This window comes from Triticum aestivum, chromosome 4A, assembly GCF_018294505.1.
Source record: "Triticum aestivum cultivar Chinese Spring chromosome 4A, IWGSC CS RefSeq v2.1, whole genome shotgun sequence".
Taxonomy (NCBI): domain Eukaryota; kingdom Viridiplantae; phylum Streptophyta; class Magnoliopsida; order Poales; family Poaceae; genus Triticum; species Triticum aestivum.
This window is the reverse complement of record NC_057803.1, coordinates 536,566,511-536,588,647: the sequence shown is the minus strand read 5'-3', so window position 1 is coordinate 536,588,647 and position 22,137 is coordinate 536,566,511. Positions and strand designations below refer to the sequence as shown.

The 22,137-nt window shown below is 47.1% G+C and overlaps 1 long non-coding RNA gene across 1 annotated transcript; it reads left to right on the top strand.

Moving 5' to 3' along the window:
- The first annotated feature begins 20,645 nt into the window (after positions 1-20,645).
- LOC123086773 (uncharacterized) lies at positions 20,646-22,032 on the top strand. The gene is made up of 2 exons (XR_006441121.1): positions 20,646-21,194; positions 21,442-22,032. It is a non-coding gene; the product is annotated as an uncharacterized lncRNA (long non-coding RNA).
- Positions 22,033-22,137: the final 105 nt, after the last annotated feature.

Here is a 22,137-nt window from a genome sequence, read left to right as displayed (position 1 = left end):
TTTGTGTTCGACGGCTTCGCACTGCGGGCCAACTCGCTTGGCCATCTGGAGCAGATCGAAAGTTACGCCCCTGGCCATCAGGTCAGGTTTGGAAGCTTAAACTACACGGCCGATATCCGCGGAGACTTGATCTTCGATGGATTCGAGCCCCTGCCTTATGCGCCACGCGGTCACGATGAGTACGATTTAGCTCTACCATCGGACCGTATCCAGAAGATCGCACCGACAGCCGCTCCGAGCCTCAATTCGGAGCCAGTTACGCCATCCATGGACGGGTGGATGGACCCCGTCACGAAGGCCGACCCTTAGCGGCGATCGAGCCGAATATCGACCTTATCCTTCACGAGAGCTGTGTTGCCAAACTGCCGGATCCTTCTCCGGCCACGGACTCCGAACCGCCTGCGCCCGCTCCTGAAGAATCCGATTGGGCGCCGATCATGGAGTTTACCTCTGCGGATATTTTTCAGCACTCGCCCTTCGGCGACATACTGAACTCATTAAGGTCTCTCTCCTTGTCAGGAGGATCCTCGCCAAACCACGTCTGGCAGGATTGGGATGCGGATGACGAAGAAATTCGCCGCCCACCCACCACCCACTTAGTAGCCATTGTCGATGACTTAACCGACATGCTCGACTTCGACTCCGAAGACATCGATAGTATGGACGACGATGCGGGAGTCTAAGAGGAACCACTGTCCACAGGGCACTGGACAACCACCTCATCATACGACATATACATGGTGGACACACCCAAAGAAGGCAATGGCGACGAGACAACGGAGGATGACCCCTCCAAGAAGCAACCCAAGCGCCGGCGTCAGCGGCGCCGCTCTAAGTCCCGCCAAGGTAAAAGTGGCGATACCGGCACCGGAGATAATAGCACTCCGGATAGTGCCGAAGACAACAACAATCCCCTCCAGCAAGATTTAGAGCAGGAGGATGGAGGAGCTAGCCCTCCTGAGAGGGCGCCAGATGGAGAGGCGGAGGATGATAATTACATGCCTCCCTCCGAAGACGAGGCAAGCCTCGGCGATGATGAATTCGTCGTGCCAGAGGATCCTGTCGAACAAGAACGCTTCAAGCGTCGGCTTATAACCACGGCAAATAGCCTTAAGAAAAAGCAGCAGCAGCAACTTCAAGCTGATCAAGATTTGCTAGCTGATAGATGGACTGAAGTCCTGGCGGTCGAGGAGTACAAACTCGAACGCCCCTCCAAGAGTTACCCAAAGTGCAGGTTGCTACCCCGACTGGAGGAGGAAGCACCGAAACCTACATCCCCGGCGTATGACGCGACTGATCGGCCACCTCGTGGCCGCGACAGAGAGACATTCCAGCCAAAAGCTCAGCCCGCACCCCGACGTCATTCAAATAAAAAGGCAGGGGGAAATACGCCAGACCTACGAGACGTATTGGAGGACAAAGCAAAACATGCAAGATCGATCTACGGATCACGAGGGCGCGCCACTATGCGAGATGATAATCGTCAGGTCGGATACAGTAAAAGTAAGTCCGGCCGGGCCGAACACAGCGGGCAAGACTCATTCGAGCTGCGTCGCAATATAGCCCAGTACAGAGGCACCGCACACCCCTTATTCTTCACAGACGAAGTGATGGATCATCAAATCCCAGAGGGTTTCAAACCCGTAAATATAGAATCATACGACGTCACAACAGATTCTGCGGTATGGATCGAGGATTTCCTCCTGCACATCCACATGGCCCATGGTGATGACCTACACGCCATCAAATACCTCCCACTCAAACTCAAAGGACCAGCTCGGCATTGGCTCAACAGCTTGCCAACAGAGTCCATTGGCTGTTGGGAAGATCTGGAAGCCGCATTCCTCGACAACTTTCAGGGCACTTATGTACTACCACTAGATGCCGATGACTTGAGCCACATAATTCATCAGCCAGAGGAATCGACCAGGCAATTCCGGACACGGTTCCTAACAAAGAAAAATCAAATCGTCGACTGTCCGGATGTAGAGGCCCTTGCAGCTTTCAAGCACAACATCTGCGACGAGTGGCTAGCCCGGCACCTTGGTCAGGAAAAGCCGAAATCTATGGCAGCCCTCACGACACTCATGACCCACTTTTGTGCGGGAGAAGACAGCTGGCTGGCTCGCAGTAATAACATATCAAAGAACCATGGTACTTCGGATACCAAGGACGACAATGGCAGGCCACGTCGCAACAAACATAAGCGCCGCATTAACAGCGACGATACCAAGGATACGACAGTCAATGCCGGATTCAAAGGCTCTAAACCCGATCAGCGAAAAAAGCCATTTAAGAGAAGCACCCCGGGCCCGTCCAGTTTGGACCGTATACTCGATCGCTTGTGTCAAATACACGGCACCCCGACAAGCCAACCAATCACACCAACAGGGATTGTTGGGTGTTCAAGCAGACCGGCAAGTTAAATGCCGAAAACAAAGATAAGGGGTCACATAGCGATGACGAGGAGGAGCCCCGGCAACCGAACACCGGAGGACAGAAGAGGTTCCCCCCACAAGTGCGGACGGTGAACATGATATACGCAACCCACATCCCCAAGAGGGAGCGGAAGCGTGCGCTCAGGGACGTATATGCGTTGGAGCCAGTCGCCCCCAAGTTCAACCCATGGTCCTCCTGTCCGATCACCTTCGATCGCAAGGACCACCCCACCAGCATCCGTCATGGCGGATTCGCCGCACTAGTCCTAGACCCAATCATTGATGGATTTCACCTCACTCGAGTCCTAATGGACGGCGGCAGCAGCCTGAACCTGCTTTATCAGGACACAGTGCGCAAAATGGGTATAGACCCCTCAAGGATCAAACCCGCTAACACGACCTTTACAGGCGTCATACCAGGTGTAGAGGCCCATTGCACAGGCTCAGTAACACTAGAAGTGGTCTTCGGATCTCCGGATAACTTCTGAAGTGAAGAGTTAATCTTGGACATAGTCTCGTTCTGCAGTGGCTACCATGTACTGCTCGGGCGAACCGCATTTGCAAGATTCAATGCGGTACCGCATTATGCATATCTCAAGCTCAAGATGCCAGGACCTCGGGGGGTCATCACAGTCAATGGAAACACAGAGCGCTCTCTTCGCACGGAGGAGCACACTGCGGCCCTCGCAGCAGAAGCACAAAGCAGCCTCTTAAGACAATCCACTAGTTCGGCGATTAAGGACCCGAACACCTTCAAGCGCGCCCGAAGTAATCGGCAACAGGACCGCTTGGCACGTTCCGAGCTCGCATAGCAATGCGGCCTCCACCCCGGTCCCAGCCAAACGGCGAAATCCGTGCCACGCGTACATAATTATGCATTAAAAATCCCATGGGCACAGGCGGGGAGGGGGGCACGACGGCGGCACGCCCCAAGTCGCGGCTTAAACCACACTAGGGGCTTTCCGCTTTGTTATTTTTCTCTTTCAGGACTTCAATCTCTGGAAACCCTGTCCAGTAGCGCGATTGCCAAACACATGATGCAGCATCCAAGGAGGCAGAAAGCTACGTCACACCACGGAACTCCCAGGTGGATTACGATAATGAGTGAAATATTTGCTTTAATACTATTCCTCAGCTTGCCCTTGGAAGGGACATGTCAAACAGTCCTAATTTTTGCTTATCGCACTACTTGTATCATTTTGCCTTAACGCACCTTTTTGAATAAAAAATGCATAGCATTAAGACTATCATTGCATTCTTCTTTATATATATATATATATGTTCATTCATGACATCCAGCACCCGTACACTCTGGTACGTCCAATACGCTAGGGGCTCAAGCATACCCCATAATACGGCGTGAGAAGTCCGAACACTTTCGACAGTGCGGCACCCCGAACTTATAGCATTATATGCATCAGCTCCGAATCATGTCTTGGGTCAATAGTTGGGTTTGCCCGGCTCCCATGTTTTGGTACCTTACGTTCCGCTATATCGGCTAAGGTAGCACTGGGAGAACTACTGTGATTATGCCCCGGTTCTGCTGGGCTAACCACCTCAGTAGAGAAAGCTAAAATTGACTGTCATGATAAGGCGAGAGACTGGTCGCTGTTTGAGAGATTTCGTGTCCCTAAAGGCTCATGCCACTTAGAGCGAGGAGTCGGCCCTGTCCGGCTTAAGGCGTGTATCACGCCCCAAATTCGGCCTTCCGAGTACTAGGGGCTTCGCCGAAATTTAAAATTATAGAATTCTATGGCTAAGTGAGAGTGAAAACGCATTATAGTCCGATTGCCTTGTTCATTGTGCTGAGAACCTCCCTCGAAGGACCCAACAATGGGAACAAGAGTGCTCAGGTTTATCCCGAACACCCCAGCACTCGTGGCATGGGGGCAGAAGCCGACGACTAGCCATCTCTCAAATTTGATAAACAACCGAACAGAAGGTAATATTTTAAATTCAAACAAGCGTTGCATAGCGCATATGAACAAGTTTTCATAAGTACATGATTACACGAGCGAGTTTACTCGAATATTATATCTTTCGTACACTCGTCCTCTACGAGACGAGCACCCTTCAGAACACCCTCATAGTACATCTCGGGGTGGCGATGCTCCTTGCCCTGCGGCGGCCCTTCCTTCACCAGCTTCACGACGTCCATCTTGGCCCATTGCACCTTTACACAAACGAAAGCCTGGCATGAACCTTCGATGCAGACGGACCGCTTGATGACTTCAAGCCGTGGGCAGGCATCCAGAAGCCGCCTCACTAGGCCAAAGTAGCTGTTGGGAAGGGCATCGCCAGGCCACATCCGTACTATAAAGCCCTTCATGGCCTGTTCAGCCGCCTTGTGCAGCTCGACTAGTTGCTTCAGCTGGTCGCTCAGAGGCATCGGGTGTTCGGTCCCAGTATACTGAGACCAGAACAGCTTCTCCTTTGAGCTTCCCTCCTCGGCCTGGTAAAACTGTGCGGCATCCAACACGCTGCGGGGCAAATCTGCGAATGCTCCTCGAGAGCTCCGGATTCGGGTAAATAACAAGTAATTCACTTTCACATGCTTGCTTTGCATATAGAATGCCTTACCCGCCGCTATCTTCTTCATTGCATCAATCTCCTGGAGGGCCTTTTGGGCTTTGGCCTTGGCACTCTTTGTGCTCTCGAGGGCCGCGGCAAGCTCGGACTCTCGCGTCTTCAAGTCAAGCTCCAACGCCTCGTGCTTCGTCACGAGAGCGTGGAGCTCTTGCTGCACCTCGCCCACCCGAGCCTCATGCCTCTCCCGCTCGGTGCGCTGCTTGGCCGCTTTGTTTTCGGCCTCGGATAGTGCTTGCTTCAGGGTCACCACCTCGGTCATGGCCCCTGGCAAATTTATGATGATCCTGTCATTTTGCAATCGCATTCTTTTTATACATATCCATAGACTAGGTACTACTTACCTTTGTTCTCCTCGAGCTGCCTCTTGGCAAGGCCGAGCTCGTCCTTGGACCCTTTAAGGTCCTCCTTCAGTGCGGCAACCTCCGCAGTCAATGCGGCAGAGGCCAACAGCGAAGCCTGCATACGCATATATACATACTTATATTAGACTCCTGCGATATTGTTTGATCCTCTGTTCGGCTTTTTTGAACACCGAACAGAGCATCAGGGGCTACTGTCTATCCGGTAATATTTTTCCTATATTTCAAAAACTTACCTCAAAGCCTGTTAGAAGGCTGGCACAGGCTTCAGTCAGTTCGCTCTTGGCGGACTGAACCTTCTGGACCACCATACTCATAATAGTGCGGTGCTCTTCGTCGATGGAAGCGCTGCGAAGCGCTCCCAGCAGATTGTCTGGTGCCTCTGGATGGACAGAGGTCACCGGCACAAGCGTCTTGCTCCTTTTGGAAGGAGACCGCCTGCCTGAGTCCGGAACCATCGAAGGTTCCGGCGCGGTGTTCGGCTGAGGGCCGAACTCGGAGCCCTCGGGAGCCTTGCTCCCTCTGCACCCAGAATCCAGGAGGTCGCCTCGAGGCGCCTTCGAGACTGTCTCCCCTCGACCCGGTGCCTCTTGAGACAATACCTCGGCATTGTCCATCGGGCAAGGGGAGGTGGCGGTCGGAAGTGGATCGCTATCCATATCCGATGAGCCCAGGGAGCCGTCTGACGATACGTCGATACGGGCTCGTGGCGGTCTGCATAATCATAATTCGGCGTTAGGAGAAGGAGTGCGACAAAGGTATGCTATGAATTACTTTGGCATCCGAATACTTACGACTTCGCCAGGGGCTTGGCCCTGAGCAGCCACTCGTCTTTGCCTTCGGCGGCGGTGGTGGAGTAGTCCGGAAGGAGGGTCCTTCCCTTCTTGGACCCTTCGGCCCCCCCGGTTGGGGCGGCCTTCCTTTTCTTGTCTCCCCCAACTGGAGGGGGAGCACCTTCATCCTCCTCCTCGTCTTTGGGGGAGGAGTGCGTCGCGGAGTTATCGAATGATGAATCCGATAACACCTGGCGTCGGGAACTCTTTCGGGTTCCCTTGGCCTTCTTGGTCTTCTCCAGCACCTTGTAAGGAGCCGGAGTCAGCATCTCCATTAGGAGAGCGTCCGCGGTGTCTTCGGGCAGAGGGGCCGGACAGTTAATCTGCCCCGACGTCTCCACCCAGTCCTGTCAAAGGCATGGAGCTCAGACCCCGCACATGATTAAGCTAGGGGAAATAAAATATCATACCAGATGTATAGAACTCACCGAATGTGCTCGGCGCTTCGCGCTTAGCCCGCGGTCCTCGGTGAGAGAGGGAGGGACCTCGGCGCCCTTGAACAGCACCCTCCAGACGTCCTTGTGTGTCGTATCAAAGAGCTCCCTCAGAGTCTGGTGTTGGGCCGGGTCGAACTCCCACAAGTTGAAATCCCGTTGTTGACACGGGAGGATCCGATGGATGAGCATGACCTGGACTATGTTGACAAGCTTGAGCTTCTTGCTCGCCATATTCTGGATACATTTTTGGAGTCCGTCCAGCTCCACCGATGAACCCCAGGACATGCCCTTCTCTTTCCAGGAGGTGAGCCGCGTGGGGATTCCGGATCGAAACTCAGGGGCAGCCACCCAGTTGGTGTCGCGCGGCTTGGTGATGTAGAACCACACCGATTGCCACCCCTTTATGGTCTCCACGAAGGAGCCTTCAAGCCATATGACGTTGGACATCTTGCCCACCATGGCTCCGCCGCATTCTGCTTGTTGGCCGCCCACCACCTTCGGCTTGATATTGAAGGTCTTTAACCATAGGCCGAAGTGGGGCCGGATGCGGAGGAAAGCCTCACACACGATGATGAACGCCGAAATGTTGAGGATGAAGTTCGGGGCCAGATCATGGAAGTCCAGCCCGTAGTAGAACATGAGACCACGGACGAATGGATGGAGGGGAAACCCCAGTCCACGGAGGAAGTGGTGGAGGAAGACTACCCTCTTGTGAGGTTCAGGGGTAGGAATGATCTGCCCCGCAGCGGGCAGCCGATGTGTAATGTTCGCGGCTAAGTATCCGTCTCCGCGCAGCTTCTTGATGTGTCCCTCCGTAACGGAGGAAGCCATCCATTTACCTCCCGCTCCGAACATGATTGGAGAAGGTTGAGGGGAAGGATGTGGACTTGGGTGTTGGAGCTCGAGTGCGCAAGAATGGATAGGCAAGGAGGAAGAAGGTGTGGGTAGAAAAAGGTTAGACCTTGTCCCTTTATAAGGGCGGCCGAAACCATGCGCCCCCACTAGCCTGATAAAACTCGCTTATCCCCCAAGCGCTGTAATCGATGGCGCGGTTGGGTTACCCACACCAGTATTGATGAGAATCCCGTAATAAGGGGGACACTATCTCTGCTTTGACAAGACATGTCAAAAAACTGCCTCACGTTATGTGCGGGGCTAGTTAAAGGAAACGGTTCGAATAATCACCGGGCCATGGCATAATGTCATGTTGCCAAAACGTGTCAGCATATTAGATTTGTGGAAATATTATTCTCTCTACGGTGGTATGTGGAACTTATTTTGCAGGGTCGGACACTATCCTTATATTCAAATTCTTCCGGGGTGTATTCGGAGGAGGAACCCGCTTGCAATGCCGAAGACAATACCGCGCGCCGGACTCATCGTCATTGAAGCCTGGTTCAGTGGCTACTGAGGGAGTCCTGGATTAGGGGGTCTCCGGACAGCCGGACTATATCCTTTGGCCGGACTGTTGGACTATGAAGATACAAGATTGAAGACTTTGTCTCGTGTCCGGATGGGACTCTACTTGGCGTGGAAGGCAAGCTAGGCAATACGGATATGTATATCTCCTCCTTTGTAACCGACCTTGTGTAACCCTAGCCCTTTCCGGTGTCTATATAAACCGGAGGGTTTTAGTCCGTGGGTTTAGCCTCTCCGATCTCGTGGTAGATCAACTCTTGTAATACTCATATCATCGAGAATAAATCAAGCAGGACGTAGGGTTTTACCTCCATCAAGAGGGCCCGAACCTGGGTAAAACATCGTGTCCCCTGCCTCCTGCTACCATCCGCCTTAGACGCACAGTTCGGGACCCCCTACCCGAGATCCGCCGGTTTTGACACCGACGGTGATGAAGAAGAAGAATACTAAGGTGGTCAGACCGATGCCTACACCACCTTCTTCTTGTTCGGTGGCTCACAACCCAGGCCCGGTAACCCCTACACTCCTCCTGTGCGTTTAGCCGCTACAGTCGTAGTCGAGGACCATGTCTGTCAAGTGCTTGATATGCCGAAGAGGTTATTTTTTGTGCCTTTTCTTTTTCAGCCAACACATTGATGATGGTTTGCGATCGTGAGGTTTGAGAGTATTGTTTTTTATTGCAGTGTGGAGAAGGGGGATGTTGTAAGCTCCATGTCTTAATTGCATTTGTCACACATTCGATGCCTTGACGATCTAGATTATGATAGTGATAGTATGCTCAAGAAGAAGATACCAAGTAGAACAATGATCCCGGTGTGGAGGAGGTTGAATATCCCGTGGATACTCAAGCAAGCACCGAGAGATCAAGGACATAAAACTACTCCCAAGACGAAGACTTGTTTTGTGCCATGCTTGGATGAACGTGTCACCTGATGCATTGGTTAGCACAGACCAAACCAAGGATAGATTTTGGAGTAGAATTGAAGACTACTATTGCAACACCATGAGTTTGTAACCGTCTCATCCAACCGCACTCAAGGCTCTCTTGGACACTATTGGGGCACTATCAAAGAGTAATGCAACTAGTGGTCTGGTTGTATTGATCAAGTCAACCATGCACCACTGAGTGGGGTGCAAATAACGGAGTATGGGCCTATCATTCAATCCTTCTGCAAGAAACGCAATAATAAGAACGCCGGCAAAGCCTTCACATCACACCATTGCTACAAGGAACTGTTGGGGAACGTAGTAATTTCAAAAAAATTCCTACGCACACGCAAGATCATGGTGATGCATAGCAACGAGAGGGGAGAGTGTGATCTACGTACCCTCGTAGACCGACAGCGGAAGCGTTATGACAACGCGGTTGATGTAGTCGTACGTCTTCACGGCCCGATCGATCAAGCACCGAAACTACGACACCTCCGAGTTTTAGCACACGTTCAGCTCGATGACGATCCCCGGACTCCGATCCAGCAAAGTGTCGGGGAAGAGTTCCGTCAGCACGACGGCGTGGTGACGATCTTGATGTTCTACCGTCGCAGGGCTTCGCCTAAGCACCGCTACAATATTATCGAGGAGTATGGTGGAAGGGGGCACCGCACACGGCTAAGAAAATGATCACGTGGATCAACTTGTGTGTCTAGGGGTGCCCCCTGCCCCTGTATATAAAGGAGCAAGGGGAGAAGGCCGTCCGGCCCTATGGCGCGCCAAGGAGGAGTCCTCCTCCTAGTAGGAGTAGGACTCCCCTCTTTCCTACTCCTACTAGGAGGGGGGAAGGAAGGGGGAGAGGGAGAAGGAAAGGGGGGCACCGCCCCCCCTCTCCTAGTCCAATTCGGACCAGAGGGGGAGGGGGCGCGCAGCCCACCCTGGCCGCCCCTCTCTCTCTCCACTAAGGCCCATAAGACCCATTACTTCTCTCGGGGGGGGGGGTCCGGTAACCCTCCGGCACTCCGGTTTTCTCCGAAATCACCCGAAACACTTCCGGTGTCCGAATATAGTCGTCCAATATATCAATCTTTATGTCTCGACCATTTTGAGACTCCTCGTCATGTCCATGATCATATCCGGGACTCCGAACTAACTTCGGTACATCAAAACTCATAAACTCATAATATAACTGTCATCGAAACCTTAAGCGTGCGGACCCTACGGGTTTGAGAACAATGTAGAAATGACCGAGACATGTCTCCGGTCTATAACCAATAGCGTAACCTGGATGCTCATATTGGCTCCCACATATTCTATGAAGATCTTTATCGGTCAGACCGCATAACAACATACGTTTCCCTTTGTCATCGGTATGTTACTTGCCCGAGATTCGATCGTCGGTATCTTAATACCTAGTTCAATCTCATTACCGGCAAGTCTCTTTACTCGTTCCGTAATACATCATCTCACAACTAACTCATTAGTTGCAATGCTTGCAAGGCTTATGTGATGTGCATTACCGAGAGGGCCCAGAGATACCTCTCCGACAATCGGAGTGACAAATCCTAATCTCGAAATACGCCAACCCAATATTTACCTTTGGAGACACCTGTAGAGCTTCTTTATAATCACCCAGTTACGTTGTGACGTTTGGTAGCACACAAAGTGTTCCTCCGGCAAACGGGAGTTGCATAATCTCATAGTCATAGGAACATGTATAAGTCATGAAGAAAGCAATAGCAACACACTAAACGATCGGGTGCTAAGATAATGGAATGGGTCATGTCAATCACATCATTCTCCTAATAATGTGACCCCGTTAATCAAATGACAACACATGTCTATGGTTAGGAAACATAACCATCTTTGATTAACGAGCTAGTCAAGTAGAGGCATACTAGTGACGTTTAGTTTGTCTATGTATTCACACAAGTATTATGTTTCCGGATAATACAATTCTAGCATGAATAATAAACATTGATCATGATATAAGGAAATAAAATAATAGCATTATTATTGCCTCTAGGGCATATTTCCTTCAGGAACTAGTTGGCAATGAGAAGTGGATCCGGAGGAAATTTGAGACCATACCAAAGAGATCATGGATTAGCATATCCGTGGAAGTCAATGATGAGGGGGATGAAAATCCATACAGGCGGCCAGATGGAAAAACCCTTACAAAAGACAGGAAGAACCGTGGAGTTGTCGACGCCCTACAAGGAGGAGTTTTGTGCTATGATTGAGACCAAAAAAGCATTAGCGGCTGAACGCAAAGAAGAGAAGACGGCTAGGTGGAATGAGCTTAAGTGCTTGGAGGACAATAAATGGAGATCAAAGTTGGCCGCCGAAGAAAGGAAGGTGAAGGTAGAGGAGCGTCAGATTGCTCTCTAGGAGGAGAGAGCTGCAAAAGAGAAGAAGGTCGGAGAGCGGGCTATCTTGTTCATGAAACCATGCACGATGGATGCAATGGCAAGGAAGTCTTGGGAGCTCACTCGTTTAGAGATCATAGCCTAATCGGAGGTCTCCCGTGGTGGTGATGGTCATGGCCGTGCGGGTGGTGATGATTTCCTTGAAGGTGATGGTGGTGTTGATGAGCAAGAGAGTGCTTGAGTTCATGTTGCAAAGCCTTGGTCGATGTGGTGTCTTTTGGATGAACACTATGCATTTTTAAATTTGAATTGCTTGTTTAGATGAACTATATGCATGCTTATGGTTGATTTGTTGTGTATGTTCATTTTGAATCCTTCGAATGATATTGATACCATGTAATTGTTTGAAATGTATTTGACAAAGTCTAGAAGATAAAACCAATAGTGGATTTGTTTCTGTCTTTTGTTGAATCTTTTTCACGGCTCGCTATCTTGTTCGCTTTTGTCAACTGAAGTCGCGCGTAGCGCCAACTAACTGATAGCTGATAGAGCGTGGAGCCCCTTCTCTAAGCGAGCAGAGCTCTCCGCTTAGTGGTTTCTTACTCGGTCTCCTCATCTGAATAGATGGTAAGTTAATTTATCAAGTTGAGGCATTTCGATTTGGATTTCAAATAAGAAATAAAAGACTCCAAACCGTACTTTTGCTATTTTATATCTATATCTCTCTTCTTCTTTGCTTGCGAGAGTGAATAAGAGGATGACCCACCGGGGGAAGGATGGAATGAGTCGGCAAGGGGATCAACCTGGAATTAGCCATCCCCTTCTTTGACTATTTCTTCCTACTAGCTACGGTGCAGCACCTGTTCCTAGCTACGATGTTGCTCCTGTCCGCCCCTTGATTTATCACCGCTTTGGTCTTTTATTGGTCATTGATTTATAGATGGGAGGATAAGTACCCTGGCTCGACCCCAGATACCATCCCACTCGGCCTAACCTGTGGGGGTAAGGTTCCTCTCGGAGACTGCCAGTCTACAAGAAGCTGGCAGAGCTTTAGCCATTGGACCAACTGGATTGAGCTTAGTTGAGGGTGTCATGCTCTGTCAATATCTGTTGCAGGAGTTTGATGTTGTGGGATCACTGGCTTCTTGCTCAATGGATTTCGCTTCTGCACTTGACTTGAGAAGGGCGAATGTTTCCGCTCGCTTTCAACCACTGCCACTTTACCTGAGCACTGTGACGCAGTCGGTCAAGTATTGAGTTTCTGCTAGTATATCAAGGACTATGCGGGTTATTCTTCTACTGCTTATTGCCGGACCCTTCTTTCCTCTTTTCTAGTTATAGCTTCTATAGTGAGTGGCCCTTCCGCTTTTGATCTAGTTGTAGTTTGTATTGTACTAAATTGAACACATATCGCGGCTTGTCGAGCATTTGACAAACTCATACCATCCATTTCAAATGGGATTTGTCCCGTGGACACACGAGCAATCCAACCCGTCGGATTTCCTTTTCCCCAAATATATCCTATGTGCTTAACACATTGATGTCGGCGGGGTTTGTTTTCCATGTTTGTTAGAGAGCCACACGACTTTCAAATAGGAGTTAGCGTACGACCATATACCACGTTTCACAATTATGGAACTCTCGCTAATTCGTGATTCAAAGTAGAGCGAGTGAGGGAGCTATACCCGGGACTCAATCAACATATGCCAAGTGTTCCGTAATCTATGGGGAGCACTCGACAAGGAGATGGAGATAGACAAGCCCCTTACTCGAAAGGCAAACCCTCTTTATCATCCAACACAGGATCTCCCTATGGAATACCACCATTGTCTTTCTCCATCTCACTCAATAGTATATATCGGTATAAATAGCTCAGCTCACGAAATAGAGCGAGCAAGAGCTCGAACTTGGTAGGAAAGTTCGGATAAGTCGACTCGACTCCTTAGTGCAGCGTACACTTGCTTCAGCAAAACGAGGCTCATCCATTTGTTTTGATCCGAATTACACTCTAGACCAGCTCTTCTTATAGAGAAGGAACTCCACTTTGACAGTCATACGAGAGGGAAGAGACTCAAAGTTGATGAGAATAGTCGATTTGACCGGTATCACGAATAGCAGTTTTAGTAGAAAAGGGCGTTGATGATTGAAAGGATTTCTCCTCGAACCACTAGTAACTATGTCAGCTTTTGTCATTCTGATGATACTGAATCGGATCAATATTTGGAATAACAATATCTGATCTATCAAATCGATACCTCTCAACTTAGATGAGCCTGCCAGTTTCAGTATTCCATGCTTGATAGAAAGTCAAACTTTCCATGCTTTATGTGATCTTGGGTCTACTGTGATTCCCTTCACTGTCTACGAGCTCTTTTTCCTTTCTTTGATGATCTTCAACACTTCTATTTGAATTCCCTGCGAATTGATCATTTTTTTCCTAATATAGGGGTTCGGCTAGACCCTGCCACCGTTTAACTCCTCAAATTATAAGGAGGCATATTAAGACATAACGGATCGGCTAGAGATGCCTTAACCTTAATAGCAAGGTCTCCTACCTAGTGCTGCCATATAGTTTTATCAGAAACATTGAGTACATTGTAGATGTACACCCACACACCATCACACGCAAGCAAAAATGCACAATACTTGCTGAAAAGTAAACCCGTGGTGTTTCAAGGTAAAAAAACACCATAAGTGCCTCACTGTTGACAAGAGCGTCGCCTTCCCCTATCTTTACTTGATTAAAAAGAATATAAGGTTCCGTGTTCACTTTTCTTTCCTTCATTTCTTTGTCCAACTTTCTAAACTAATTTCACTTTAATTTATACTTATTAAATTTCTCATCAAAATAAGGTAAATCACATGCAGGATTCAATAAATATCTATTTACGCAATCGTGTTAACATGGGTAAGTAAATCACAAGCTGACGTACTAAAATATTTATATTCTATTACAACCCACGGGTATTGCCTAGTCTTATAGTCTACTAAAATAATGCTTCATGTTTATCCTTTCTGACAGAACAATCCATATTAGTGAACATCAAGACGTCAACACCCGAGATTTGACCGTGGCAGGCCAGGACCAGCGTCTAGCTTGCCCGAAACAAGATAATTCAGTTAACGTGGACAGCAGCCACGGCCACGCAGCAAGCCGAGCCGGCCGGCCGGCCGGCCGTGTCCCTCGTGGCCGTGACCACACTCGGCAGGTCCAGTGATGCACGCAAGCGGCCGGGCGGCAGCATGACGCGCACCTGGACACACGCCGGCCGCCCAAGAGCTGAGCAGCAGCGGCGAAAGGCAACGGAAGCAGACTGCCTTTATCGTATTCTGATTTGATGAGAGAGAGAGAGAGAGAGAGAGAGAGAGAGAGAGAGAGAGAGAGAGAGAGAGAGAGAGAGAGAGAGAGAGAGGGAGGTGCACTGAACCTTGCAGCCGGAGGTGCGTAACTAGTTGATTCGCGTCACACTCTCCTTTCCTTTCTGGTCGATCTGGTCGCCTTTATTAGGACGGGTAGGGTAGGGTGGATAATCGTTTCCACGGGTCAGCACGGGCTACCTAGAATGGGGTGGAGGTTGGAGGATGTCTACTCGTCGCGTCTTTTCTCACACTTGTGGTAATTTTGAGGTTTGTAGTTGTGCATGCAGTGATATAAGAACAATTTCAGTAGAGTGTTCATCTCGCCCGATCTTCATAATAACCATCATTATATCAATTTTGTCTGAAGATCCACTCTAGCAGAGTCGTCATGCTGTCCTCCTCGATGGTCATAATTCTTGGAGGCGCTTCAAATCCAGTCAACGAGCCTCCAAATTTGGATGCTGGATGAGGCGATGTAGTGTGCCCTTCATCCACCGAAATACTGACGCCACATGCATTTCAGAACACGAGCTCCCTTCGGTCATAGCCCATATCCCCATGCCGCCTTCATTTCTTGCCACCTCCAAAGCCACGACCATCGTGAATTGGCCGTCGTCACCTCCGTTGAGCCTTCCAGACCTCCCACGCTTCACCGCAGCGCCGCTCCTTCTTCCCGCCGTCCAACTGCACTACCCCTTCCGCCTTCGACCTAAGGTGTTCGATCCCTTGCCCGAAGGTAAATTTCCCCAACCTTTTCTTGTAGATTTTATTTTAGGGGCTCATATGTTTGTGCACATGGCATAGAATTCGCATTATGTGTAGATGGATCCGATAGCGGAGCTATTTTTGTTCGCGATTCTTCATCAGATTTGAGCTATGATTCCGAAAGTGAATCAGGGACGCCAAAGTAGAGCACGTAATATTGATGGTTGTTGAATGGATAGCATCAACCGAAAAAAAGAGGAAACGCCCGGGGATGTAGGTTGGTCAGACCCAAAGGAGATTGAAGCCAAGGACTTCTATTAGAGCTACACTGTCATCATTGTCGAAGCAACATTGCTGCGACACCAAAAGCTAGTATATAACGGACGAGAGAAGAGATTCACCTACCCTCCGGCACCAATCGATGGTACCGGAGTGAGGGTCAGAGGCATAGAGAAGGGGAGGAGACCGATCTGATAATGGCGCTTGGGGTTTATTTTATTTTTAATTTTTGTGAGTTGGGTTGGGGTATCTTTCAGCGGGCTTCGTTAATGATCTGTAACCAACATGCATGACATAGATGGGATAATGCAACAGTGCGAACTGTAGTGGTGCCAATGCAACTTGAGCCGTGCCATGACTCACTGCTATGTTCCTTTCTAAGAGCACAACCTCACGTGGCCAATTGACCAATTGCAAAGGGATGACTCAAAGTAGTATGGGTATGCATGATAATTAATCCCCAATTTTGCCCTAAGAAATAGTAGCACACTATGGAACAATCTTTCTGACAACGACAACTTAACAAGTCAGCCATGTTGAACGGAACTCTCCAAACATAGGCTCTGCTGAACGCAATAAGACTGAACACACATGGTTGAAATGTTGCCACAGAAACTAATCAAAATCTGTTCAATTTTGCTTCCAAATTAGTTTCCGAGACATACTTGAAAATTATTTCCGAAACGTGATGTTTATCTACAGGTCGGATCCTTTCGATCTACGTTTCTCTTCATCGACGGCGGTTGTTGTTCTGCCGCGTTGGTCATATGGGGTCTTAGCATGACGACTTCCTAACTGTCTACTAGTACAAGGTTTGTCCGGCTCCGATGAGGGAGGGACAAAGACGGCAGCGCGCCTTCGGCTCGCTGCAGTGTTTGTAGTCGTCGCTAGATGGTCTACAGAGTTGGATGTATTTTTTTACTTTTGATATTCTTTGTACTACCTTGACAGTTGATTAATAGATCGAAAGTTTTCCTCGAAAAAAAGGGTAGCTGGTTTCCCTCAAAAAATTATGAATCTACAAGTGGGTTGGCGATTTACAATGGAAGTGCTAAATTATCCCTTAGAAGGTGGTAAGCCACCAAGTTTTTTGTCTTTTTTGAGATACGCCAAGAAGAAATATAAAACAAAGAGTTTGCCTATATCTCATTGGACTGAAAACCCTCATTTCTCACTCGACTTTATAAATGTGTTCATACAAATCTAAAATGATACTTACTATGTTGTAATAATTTCCTCATCAATGTAAATAGTTAGTATATGACCTTATTCCAAGCAACTTTACAATTTGTTCATACGGATCTACTCCCTTTGTTTTCAAATATAAGTCTTTTTAGAGATTTCAACAAGTGACTACATACGGAGCAAAATGAGTAAATCTACACTCTAAAATATGTCTACATACATCCGTATGTTGTAGTCCATTTGAAATGTCTAAAAAGACTTATATTTAGGAACGGAGGGAGTAGAAAACTGTTCACTGTGCCATAATGGTTTGTACCCTAGTGGAAAACAGAAAAGAAATAAAATTGTACACAGTTCAGAAAATGTAAAATCTTGCATGAATCTTAACATGGGCTAGTGGTTCTCACAGTCAATAAGCACCTAAAAAAAATCTCACACGATTGACATTCAGCAAAACCATAAAACAAATGTAGATTTTTGCAGTCTCGTGGAACCAACTTTTTTTGAAAGTCACTCGCAAAAAAAAATCACTCGCGAAAAAAAAACTTTTTTGAAAGCAATATCTTGGAAACTACGTAAAATGTGCATGTCTATAGTAACAGGTGGCAAGTGGAAGCTCCTATCCTGTAGCTAACAGCTGCGCTTAAAGACCTGCTATGAGATTTCTTCGCATGAAATCATTCGGTTGCTGAATTTGGAGGATGACTAGGATAACCAAGTGTGGGTGTAGGAATTTTTGGCCGGGATAAATCAGTCATTTCAATCTTTGTTTTTTCGAGGTTTCTCAAGTGGGAAAAAAAAGGAAGAAAACGTGTGATGTCTAGGTTCATAGGAGTTGACAAGGTGGCCGGAACAAAGACTTTGCATGTTGCAAGTTAAAGGATTGAGCACATTGGGTGTGCACAAAAAAGGCAACCAGGGGAGAGGAACCCTTGCACATCAAGGCCGGCCTCTCTGAGGGGAATTGCTTGGAATGATATTTGTACCGCACTCTAGGAGAGACAAGACATGTGACCAAATGCAGACAGGAGTGAACTTTAGTTACACTTGTAATGATATATAGACATCGTATTTTATGGAATATATTCCTCAAGCAAAATACTTGACATTTGTGGCTTCCGAAACTGGATATGTGACGGACAATCTCGTAAGAGAGATCTTACTAGTCTAACATTACCAGAAGGGGTCAACACAAATCCATACGAGATACTCCTACCGGCTACTGGCCAGTGTCACATAGCTTGGTTCAAAAATGTTGTCTCAAAAAAGGTACTCCCTCCGATCCATATTAATTGTCGATGCTTCTTCCGACAATTAATATGGATCGGTATATCAACTTTTTCCCACCATAATTGTCAAAAGCACATTCTTCATGAGAAAAAAATTGTATTATAAATCATTTTAGAACATAATGGAAGTCCAAATGTGATTGTTATCATAACAAATTACACAATGTCAAACTTTTTTTTGGAGGGATACACAATATCAATCCTAACACACCAAATATAAAAGTAATTTACCCATGACTTCTTTATTCTCAACTACACTCAAAGGCTAACATTAGGATTTGATTCTTGATACTCTTCACCATTTATTTATTTTATCTTGACAAGACTTATTGTAGCAGAGCAAAAACATTCAATCGACGTAGAGTTTTTGGTGCTTCAGTGCTAACCTTTACACATGTGATTGGGTCAGTACAAATCCATACAAGATACTCCTACTAATCGCTCGTAACATAAAGCTTGTCTTGTCAAGACAAAGATATTTATCATCTTCATCTCAATGTTTTCCATCACAATGGTCGAAAAATGACTTTACAAGATTATAAGGTAGACAAATGCAATTCTTATTAGTAACAAATTACATAATATCCATCCTGACAGTAAAAAAATTACACAATTCGCTCATTCATCCTTATTTCTCAACTACAAAGGCTACCTATAGGATTAAAATAATAGCAATTCTTAATGCTCTTCCACCATCATTTGTTTCGGCAACAAAAACATCCCGTCAACATAGGGTTTGTGGCTTCACCGTATCATTGACACCACTAATTGGGTCAACACAAATACATAGAACATACTAAAATATGTCGTCGACTTAGGGTTTGTGGCTCTTCGCCGCTAAACTTAAACAATGACCGAGTTTGTACAAATACATACAATACACTCTTAGTAACCATCATAACAATGTAAAGCTTGTCTTGTAAAGTTCCCTAAGAAATATGTCAATGTTTTCCACCAAAATTGTCAAAATACCCTTGTCATCAAAAGATTATACAATAAATCTTTGTAGAACATAAAGAGAGTACAAATGCAACTCTGGTTAGTAACAAATTAACAATGTCAATCCTAACACACTACAAATATTACAAAATGTCCTCATCCCTTTTTAAAATTTCTAGCTGCATTCAAAGGCTAGTTTCAGGATTGACATAATGATTCTTGATCATCTTCCACCATCATCTGTCGCGACAACGAAAATATCGAGTCGACATAAGGTTTGTGACGCTTCACCGCTAACCTGCTAACCTTTACACCGACAACAAGACCCATGTAGATGCCACATCACCAAGCCTACCTCCACCAACAACTAATAAGAATCTTCTAGATTCACACTAAGAGTAAAATGTTTCATGCTTTAGTGCTAGCAAATACTAGATGCTAACTGCAATTAGGGGAAGTATAAACCCAACTATAGTAACATCCCTTGCCAAAAGGAGAGGAAGAAGGCTTTTACTATTTCAATGTTTTCCTTCACAATGGTCAAAATATTACTTTGAAAGATTGTACATGCAATGAATTATTCTAGAACATACGGTAGACCACATGGGATTATTGTTAGACACTATAAAATAGCATAATTTGCTCATTCATCCTTATTTCTCAACTTCAAATGCTACCTTTAGGATTAAAATAATGATCTTAATCCTCTTCCACTATCATTTGTCTTGACAAACAAAATATCCTATGAACATAGGGTTTGTGACGCTTCATAGCTAAGCTTTGCATTTCTGACTGGGTCAGTACAATACAAACACCATACTAAAATATCCCATCGACATAGGGTTTGTAGCGCTTCACCACTAACCCTTTACACCATTGACTGGGTCAGTACAAATGCATAGAACACACTCCTACTAACCACCATAACAAAGTAAAGCTTGTCTTTTAAAGTTCCCTAAAAATCTATGTCAATGTTTTCTACCAAAATTGTCAAAATACTTTTTCTTCTTCCAAGTATTATACAATATTCTTTCTATAACATAAAGATAGTACAAATGCAATTCTTATCAGTAACAAATTACATAATGACAATCCTATAGCACACTAAATATTACAGAATTTCCTTATCTTTTTTAAATTTCTAACTGCATTCAAAGGCTAGTTTCAGGATTAACATAATTACTCTTGATCATCTTCCACCACCATCTCCCGCGATGACGAAAATATCCCGTCGACATATGATTTGTGACGCTTCACCGCTAACCTGCTAAGCTTTACACCGACAAGAACACCCATGTAGGTGCCACATCACCAGGCCTACCTCCACCAACAACTAATAAGAATCTTCTAGATTCACACTAAGAGTAAAATGCTTCATGCTCTAGTACTAATAAACATATGCTAACCACAATTAGGACAAGTGAACCCAACAAGGGCACCAAGACTAATAGTAACATCCACTGCCAAAAGGAGAGGAAGAAGGCTTATGGCCCACCCTACCCCCACCCCCCTGTTCCATCATGCATGCATAGCTTGCCTGCCCCCTCAAGTTGGTCCTTGATGCAATGTATCCGCCCCTCCTCGCCTCCCCTCCAAGCTCCCCCGAGATTTCAAACCCCACTCATAAAATTGTCTGCCCTCTCTCGCTTCCTCCGTCATCATGCTTGGCCTCTCCTCCCCCCATCCCCATCCGCATCCCCATCTCCGTCTCCGTCCGTCCACAGAAGCAGCGTCGCCACAGGGGATACACGAGGCACCGCCCCCGCGCACGATATCTGCTTCGCCGTCAGGGGGATCCGCGCGCCTTTGCCGGCCTCCTCCTTTCTCCCTGTGCCACCGTAAACTAATCCCGTTTGGTGGCTGCTGCTGGTGGGCGGCGGAATCCGATCCGAGAGCATCCTGTTCGGAACGGAAGTATTGGTTTCTTTCCGCTGCCGTCCCCCCATTCGTGATCTTGGTATCTTTCTTGGTTGGGGGTGTTGGTTTGGAGGAGAGGGGGGCTCTTGGGGCAGAGGTGGATGCGTGGTACGGACATCGCCAAAATGCAAGTTTCAGGATCGAAGGTACTACCTTTTTTTCTTATGCTTGCTTGATTGTCCACGCTGTTGCCATATTTTAGTTTTGGTTGGTCCATCGGTTCGTTGGCTCATGTAGCTAGGTTGTTTATACAAATTTGCGTGGAGAAGTATGACCTTTCACCTAGTATTTCTTGGAAATTTGGATGGCATATAACATGTTAACGTACCTGAATGTTTGGTTGATAGGTGAACATGATTTTCTTGTTCTCTAACAATTTTCTTCGCCCCACAGGTATTGCCACTTGCGGTGCAGTTCTTCCAAAGCAGATGATGTGCAGTTCAGTCACAGACTCACAGAGACTTCAGATCTGTTAAAAATCCTTCAGAATCCACAAGAGTTCTCATTCATCTCAGTTCCTGGATAGCCGCTGATCTGCACTCGCCAAAGAATAGATGGATAGCCAGTTCGGTGCACTGGAAAGAGGAGGTAGCAGGCAGAGGAGGAGCCCTGTGTTAGCCAGACCAAATACTACAAAGAGGCACATACAGCAGCAGAGGGCAAATGCTGCTGACAAGAAGGTTGTCATGCCGAACTACTTCAGCATCGAAGCGTTCTTTGTGCTCGCCTGCCTTACCGTATCATTGCTCATACTGCCATTGGTGCTGCCTCCATTGCCCCCACCACCGTCACTGCTGCTGTTCGTGCCGGTCTGCTTGCTCATCCTGTTGATGGTGTTGGCCTTCATGCCGACGGATATGCGGAGCATGGCCACCTCTTACTTGTAAATAGGCTTGTTGCGTGTTTTTTGTTTCTGATTGTGTGTTGGCATAAGATGAGTGCAATATTATGAAGCATCTTTATATCAGAATATTATATTTTGAACGGTGAAGTTTAGTAACTTTACAGGGTATTGGTTGGCACTTGGAAATTTTGGTGCATTGCTTGAACAAGATTGTGCAGATTTTCTGTCATGGAACCAATCTACTG